Below are 8378 nucleotides of genomic sequence, written 5' to 3' on the forward strand. Positions count from 1 at the left end.
ATATTATCAATCAAAGCATAAAGTGATATTACAAGTCAAAAACTAAATGATCATAGAGGTTTTAGTTGACTGGTTATAGTCATAACATGGTGTAAGTATGCGCCAAGTCAACCCAATAAAACATCAAAGAAGAATACCACAATATTATGCTTCTATAATAGAAACAACACATGATTCTTTCAATGACACATTATGCACTCTCAGCCATTTGAAACAAATTATGCTACAACAATAAATACTAAGCATATGACATATTTGTAGTGGTAGTCTCTCGTTATTCTTTTTAGAAATTTAAGTCATATTTGTAGTTGTAGTTGTTGGTTGTGTACAATTTTGTTAGTTTTTAGATTATAAATTAGTAGATACAAATCGTAGATGATAGTATATAGTGTGTAGATAAAAAATCATGTATTGTTAGATGTTAGTGTGGTGTAAATTTAGATAAAATGTTGTAGTTGATAGTGTAGTGCCAGGCGACCGAGTGGTATTTTGTCTTATGGAAACATATGCTTCCTTTATTTTAAAATTTATTATCTTAGATACATTTTAGAATGTTAAATTTTTTTGAAACAAAATATTCACAGGTATATCTTCACGTGCTACGCGTCCACATGTGTTCTTGACTTGGTTCCTCTCACTAGGCGTGACCACGTTGAAATTTTTGATGTTGCTTGGTGAATATTACTGCAGCAATTCCTCGAAAAAAAAATATTACTGCAGCGACGTGGTCTCTCTAGACCACGCACAAGAAGTTGATTTCTGAAGGAAAATTGATGAAGACGCCAGTTGATATAATCTACGGCATGATTTCATTTCTGCAGCTTTAGCGTCCTCTAGATGGAAGAAGCGCATGAGCAGTTCCAACGAGCGGTTGATTGGGTCGTCTCTAGATGGAAGAAGCGCATGAGTAGCCTGCTTTGTCAAGGAGTAGCTTGAGTCATTTTTGTATTGGTCTTGTTTCAGCTTAAAAACTTGTTTGTGGCATCTATGTTGGTGTTTAGCATGAGCTGTTTTGCTCTTAGTTCTTGTAAATTCTTATGTTTGTTTTGCCGGTGCTTCTGAGTTGAGAGTAGTCTTTCCTGGGAACTTAGGGAGCTCCTATATGCTCTGTGCGTTCGATGTAATGAATTTTTGCGGTGATCCCAAATCGTTCAAAAAACTATGTATTTAATTTAATTTTATTGCTTCATATAAACGTATGGTTTCTCATAATTAAGTAGGTGTCCAGTTCTCCGGCCGGTCTCGCCAGCGTCGGGAGGAGTGGGGAACCCGATCTATCAGTTGAGTTTTCAATAAAAAAAAATTAGTGTTTTAAAAAGATTAGGTTAGAGTTTTGGTAGTTATTTTCTTTTCGATCTCCACGATAATGTAGATACCATCGTCTACAATAAGTGATCTTCGGCCCTTCTTTTGATGATGAGATCTTCTTCCCTACGTCAATGTTGATGTTAAAAGATTAAAGTTATATAGGTACGATCTTTCTGATCTTACTTCGTCTGATCGAATTTGAAATTTCTATCAAAGTTGTCAAGGATGTCCTAGCAGTTTTTGTTCCGTATGCTACGTCTTTGACAATGGTGATTCTTACAATTGTCTCATAACGAGGTCGACAAGGCAATTCAGCTATTGTTATCTAAAATATTGGTGTTGGCACTTCTCCCAATGTTGGTTGATTACTTTAATAGTTACGCACATATAGCCTTAGCATTGGTACTCAGATTAAAATTATGGAAAAATCTTCCTTTAAATTTGCATGTCTATGTTTTGGTATCTATGCTTTTTTTCAGCTGACTTTAGAAAAATACAAGATTTTTTCGGAGAAGAAAGTTTGAAAACCTTGCCGTTTCTTCCAATTGTATTTTGTAATTGCTATGTATAAATCTCACGTATGTAGTTATAAACATACATATATCATGATATTGATTGTAAAAAAAACAGGCTTCGGCCTTTTTTTAGTCAAGTCAAACTAGCCCCACATGAGTCAACACAGGACCCCACCATCCGTACCCTAATCCCATCGCCATCTTCTACTCTGCTTCGCTTTCTTCCACTCTGCTTCGCTTTCATATAAAAAAACAAAAATACTCTGCTTCGCTTTACTACTCCACAGCCGCATCTTCTCCACCGCTCTACGGCTCCCCCATCGCCCAAACACCATGGCCTCGCACCACCGCGGGCGCGGCCACCTTCCCTCTTACCTCGTCCCCGCCGCGGCCCTGCTCCTCGCCTTCATCCTCACACCTCTATCAGCCGGCGACCCTCTCGGCCATTTCTGCAGCAACAGTGCCAACTTCACCGCCAACAGCACCTACCAGGCCAACATCCGGCTCCTCCACGCCACTCTCCCCAAGAACGCCTCCTCCTCACCCAATCTATTCGCCACCGGCACCGTCGGCACCCTCCCGGACGACATCGTCTACGCGCTCGCGCTCTGCCGCCGGGACACCAGCGCCGCCAACTGCAGCGAATGCATCACCACCGCCTTCCAGGACGCGCAGCAGCTCTGCCCGTACAACAAGGACGCCACCATCTACTACGAACCCTGCGCCCTCCGCTTCTCCAACCAGAACTTCCTATCCTCCACCGACGGCGGCAGCGGCAGCACCCTCATCCTCACGAGCAGTCGGAACGCATCCGCGCCGGCCAAGGTGTTCGACGCCGCGGTGGGCGCCCTCATACACGCCATCGCCGACTACGCGGCCGCGAACTCATCCAGGCGGTTCGGAACAGGGGAGATGGGCCTCGGGAGCTTCGACAAGATCTACGGGCTGGCGCAGTGCACGCCGGACATGGCCCCGGCCGATTGCCGGGCCTGCCTCCAGGGTATCATCGCGATGATGCCAAACTATTTCAGCGGCAAGTCGGGTGGCCGGGTTATAAGCTTGCGGTGCAGTTTCAGGTATGAGCAGTATCCTTTCTTCAACGGCCCTTCGCTGCTGCAGCTCCCCGAGCCATCCCCAGCTTTAGCACCAGCACCAGCGAGCGGAACGCCACTGCCGGCCAGAGGAGGTGAGCCTGGAGAAATAACTCCAAGGCCAGTTAAGAGCAAACAATAGAATTATTAAGATGTAAAGTCCAACCACCTCTGTAAAATTAAATGTCCTCATAGTTATACCTCCCGTTTGATTAATCATGATTAATACAACATGCATCTAAGAATTAGGACATGGTTTCTGTCAGCTCCCGATGTCCCTCTTCCTATCAACATGCGACGGTGACAACCTTATGCATCCCCCGACATATGTGTGCACTCATATATCAGTACAAAAAATCATCATAGAAGATAACAAATAATTGTATGCAACCAACAACAAGCTATCTCACAATTGTCATGAAAAGTTCACTACTCAAACATCAACATAGAGATGCAATAGATCATGGAAAAACAATATATTACATCATACATCATGTTTGCCAAGATATTACGAGAGGGGTGATGAAAAATTGTTGTAGATGTTGACGAAGATGATGAAGATGGTGCCGATGCCTTCACCGGAGGGGGTCGAGTCCACCGGAGGCGATTCCGACGGAGTTTCCCACCTCCGATCTCCGTGGGCGGTGGCTCTGCCGACTCTTTGTTTATGTGTTTTTGATCTCCACTTGTCGTAGCCTCGATGAAAGGCTCGAGGGTCGTATACATAGTGTTTTTAGGTCAAAACAAGTCGGTGGGCATTGGATTGAAGCGAATCGAACGGACAACGGCGAAACGACCCCAGGTGGCGCGCCCAAAGGGGGAGGGCACACCACCTTCCCTAGTTTCCACCTCCTTCACCTTCTGGTGTTCCACTTTAGCTCTTTTTATTCGTCTTGAAAATTCCGAAGCGTGGCCCCTGACCTTGCCCTTTTTCGAGTCTCGTAGCTCCTGGAAAGTCAAAAACACTAAAAAGTCGTGTTTTCTGCCAAACATAATTACAACCGGGGGAGGAGAGATTGTTTAGAAAATCCCCTAAAACATCATAAAACATGAGAATAACATTATATAAGATGCAAATATGTGGTAATATGTTGCAATAAAATGCAAAATTAATGTATGCATTTTACATGCATCAAGATCCCCAAGCTTAACACATGCTCGTCCTCGAGCATAAAGGTGATAAAACTAACATGGAATTGAAGTTTATTGCACCTCTTCTATGTAATCATGCAAAGTCTTACAAGATTCAGTCAATAAAGAATGACAATAAGCAATATTAAGTATAAATTGATATCTCTTACATTCTACAGAGCATGCATAACAATAATAAGCATTCTAAGAAATGTGAATGATAAGTATCTATGAATCATAAAGCATGCTTAGGAGAATCCTATAGAATTGTTGGAAGACTCTTTGTCATCTCTTTTCATGAATATTTCTTTTGACTCTTGAACAAAGAAAGTAAGCATGGAATATATGTGTTAAACCTCCAAAAAAATGTAGAGAGCATAACATGGTTTTGAGCTATGCAATTCATGTCAACAATAATAGTAAGGATGGGGTACCAAGTATCTCATGTATGAAGATATCTATGTGTTATAAGTTTGACCTCTTATGAGTAAGTGTTGCTTCATTTTCTTGAATGCTGAGGACTACACCTCTCATTTCGCAATTTCGGGTTACCAAGACTTTTCAACATACATGTTTCAACCAAGTATCGCAATGGGGTACCTTCATGCCGCCTGTACAAAGGACCAAAGGAGATTGGTATCTCAACTATAGGCCATCCATACTGTGAGAATGATACGTCTCCAACGTATCTATAATTTCTGATGTTCCATGCTTGTTTTATGATAATACCTACATGTTTTGCTTGCACTTTATATCATATTATGGCATTTATTGGACTAACCTATTAACAAGATGCCACGGTGCCAGTTTCTGTTTATTATGTCTGTTTATTGCAGAAAAGGCCCAAACACCAAAGTGCTCGGAAAAATCCAGAAAAATTACAGAAATTCTATTTCGCCGGAAGACTCATGGAGCCAGAAGGGCAAGCCAGGGGGAGGCCCAGGGCTTCCTCCCCATAGGCCGGCGCGGCCTGGAGGGTGGTCACCCCACCCTATTGTGTGGGCCCCTCGGGACTCTTCCGACTCCGACTCTTCGCCTATTTAAGCCGTCGTGACCTAAAACTTCGACACCTCTTGACGAAACTCCAGAAAGACTCCAGGGGCGCTGCCACATCGCGAAACTCCAATTCGGGGGACAGAAGTCTCTGTTCAGGCACCCCTGCCGGGACGGGGAATTTCCCCGGAGTCATCTCCACCGCCATCTCCACCACCATCTTCACCGCCATCGCTGTCTCCATGATGAGGAGGGAGTAATCCACCCCGAGGCTGAGGGCTCCGCTGTAGCTATGTGGTCATCTCTCTCCCTTTGTGATCTAGTTGAATATCATCTATGTGCTACTCTAGTGATGTTATTAAAGTAGTCTATTCCTCCTCCACGGTGTAATGGTGATAGTGTGTGCATCGTGTAGTACTTGGCGTGGGTTATGATTGTAATCTCTTGTAGATTATGAAGTTAACTATTGCTATGATAAGTATTGATGTGATCTATGCCTCCTTCATAGTGTGATGGTGACAGTGTGCATGCTATGTTAGTTCTTGGTGTGATTGTGTTGATCTATTTTGCACTCTAAGGTTATTTAAATATGAACATTGAATATTGTGGAGCTTGTTAACTCCGGCATTGAGGGTTCGTGTAATCCTACACGCTTAGTGGTGTTCATCATCCAACAAGAGGGTGTAGAGTAGTCCTATTATGTGATCATTGTTGAGAGTGTCCACTAGTGAAAGCGGGATCCCTAGGCCTTGCTTCCAAGCATCGAATCTCCGTTTGTTTACTGTTTGGTTGCATGTTTACTCGCTGCCATATTTTATTCAGATTGCTATTACCACTCATACTCATCCATATTACTTGCATCTCACTATCTCCTTTATCTTCAGGTGTGCCCATGAGCACATGGGATTTTTCCTTTTTAGACAGGGCAAATAACATGGTTTATTTGTGTGTTAGCTAGCTGGGTTCAATTAAAACGGTGATAAGCAAAAGAGAAACTGTTAGTTTTTACACCTCTTTTGTCGAGAGAACCCATGCGAAATAACATATTCAGACTGGCCACCCATCTGTATTTCCAAATTCGAAGAAGCAAGGCATAAAGCTTTCAGCACTATGAACATCAAAGATAGTAATGGACTTTCTCCTCCTGATCTCTTTGGAGTTGTCAACATAGAAGCTTCATTATGTAAAAATGTTCAACAAAAGGCAGATTCATCATCTCCTATAGAATCTTGTAGAATTCTCTTCGGTGTGTCTTGTAATGGTCGGCGCCTTTTGTATGCGAGATAGCAAAAGGAATGGAGCTGCTAGAATTTTAGCCATTACACGATCGATAGTCGTCTGCAATACGGCTTCTGTTGTAGTTTGCCTTTGTCTGCGGAGGAAAAAGAGCAAACAGGTACAAAAGGCATCAGTATCATGTAAGTCATATCAGTTAGTTCCAAATCCATTCTTTTACACAAATATAGTCTTTTTTCATAACTTCTATAGATTTGAAACTAGGGTTTTGTTTGACAATGACATCATTTCTATATGACAATAGTTACATTCATGCATTACACCATTATTAAAGGGTATTTTTCTCTTATGATAGACCCAAACAATCCGGAGGACACACAGAGTATTGATTCACTCATGCTCGATCTCTCAGCTCTACGAGCCGCGACAGATAATTTTGATGAAAGCAATAAACTCGGTGAAGGAGGGTTTGGAATTGTTTATAAGGTGCAATATCATTTCACATAGACTCTTTATTCTGTATTTTATACTTCTAGTAAATATATATCTCCTTTTGTACAGGGAATCCTTCCCAGCGATGAACAAATAGCAGTTAAAAGGCTCTCACAAAGTTCTCGGCAAGGGATAGAGGAGCTTAAAAATGAGCTTGTTTTGGTTGCTAAGCTTCAACACAAGAATTTAATGAGACTTGTTGGTGTTTGCTTGGAAGAAAATGAAAAATTACTTGTGTATGAATACATGCCCAACAAAAGCCTCGACACCATTCTTTTCGGTAGAGTACATCAACACCATTTAGCAACAGCTAAAAAACATCTAAATATGTTGTGTACAGTTCTGAGGTTTATTTTTCTGTGTGGCAGATCCTGAGAGGAGCAGTCAGCTAGACTGGGGGAAGAGATTTAGGATAGTCAATGGGATTGCTAGAGGCTTACAATATCTTCATGAAGATTCTCAGCTGAAGATAATTCACCGGGACCTCAAAGCAAGCAATGTTCTGTTAGATTCAGAATTTATTCCTAAGATTTCAGATTTTGGTTTAGCAAGGCTCTTTGACAGTGATCAATCACAAGATGTCACCAACCGTGTCGCCGGAACCTAGTAGGTCACGATGACACTGCCCTTATAAGATATCTAAACGTGCATGAGTCTGTAACATAATGTTGCTATTTCAGTGGATACATGGCCCCTGAGTATGCTATGCGGGGGACTTACTCTATCAAGTCCGATGTGTTCAGCTTCGGCGTGTTGATTTTGGAAATCGTCACGGGAAGAAGAAACACCTGTCGCATTTGACTCGAGAAATCTGCGAGATCTCTTAAGTTTGGTAAGTATATTGAGTATTACAAACTTCATAGGTCACACAAAGCTACAATAAATACTACTAATGAAAGTAATAGTAGTAATACACCTACGTAATGGTAATGCAGGTATGGGAGCACTGGACAAAGGGAACAATTGTAGAGATCATGGATTTGTCCACGACTAGCCATTCTCCTGGAGACCAGATGCTGAAGTGCATTCAAATTGGACTTCTATGTGTTCAAGAAGACCCCGCAGATAGACCATTGATGTCAGTGGTGACTGTCATGCTTAGCAGCAACAGTGTGTCTCTCGAAGCTCCGTCTAGGCCAGCTTTCTGCATCCAAAAGTGAGTCATACTGTAAAATCCCAAAATTTTGTAACCAAGAATAGTTTGTCTGAAATCAGGAACCAACAAAAATTGTTGTTGATAAATGAGATGAACTTCATGCATGATTGTTATGTTTGGTGTTCTTGTATCTATGATTAGCTTGCTTATTGAACGAGATTGTGAACACACAATCAATGTGCCTTTGTGATCATGTCATTAAAAATACACACAAAAAACTAATTACTAAAAGTATTGTCTTAGTTACATCTCCTATTTTTAATGATTTGACTTATCCAAAGAAAAGAGCTAGGGTTTAGTTTGTTTATGAAGACACAAATGTTTTCAAAAGCTAAGTAATTATAAAATCTAAGTGGGATATATAGAGTAATATGTTCCCACTATTTTGCACGCTAATATTTTTTAAATATTTGAGAAATGGATTTTAAGCATCTTCGAAAAGCTATAAGAAGAAGA

At 41.5% G+C, this 8378-nt stretch overlaps 1 pseudogene; it reads left to right on the forward strand.

Moving 5' to 3' along the window:
- The first annotated feature begins 2120 nt into the window (after positions 1-2120).
- On the forward strand, positions 2121-8035 carry LOC124669563 (annotated as a pseudogene).
- Positions 8036-8378: the final 343 nt, after the last annotated feature.

This window comes from Lolium rigidum, chromosome 7 (genome assembly GCF_022539505.1).
Source record: "Lolium rigidum isolate FL_2022 chromosome 7, APGP_CSIRO_Lrig_0.1, whole genome shotgun sequence".
Classification (NCBI taxonomy): domain Eukaryota; kingdom Viridiplantae; phylum Streptophyta; class Magnoliopsida; order Poales; family Poaceae; genus Lolium; species Lolium rigidum.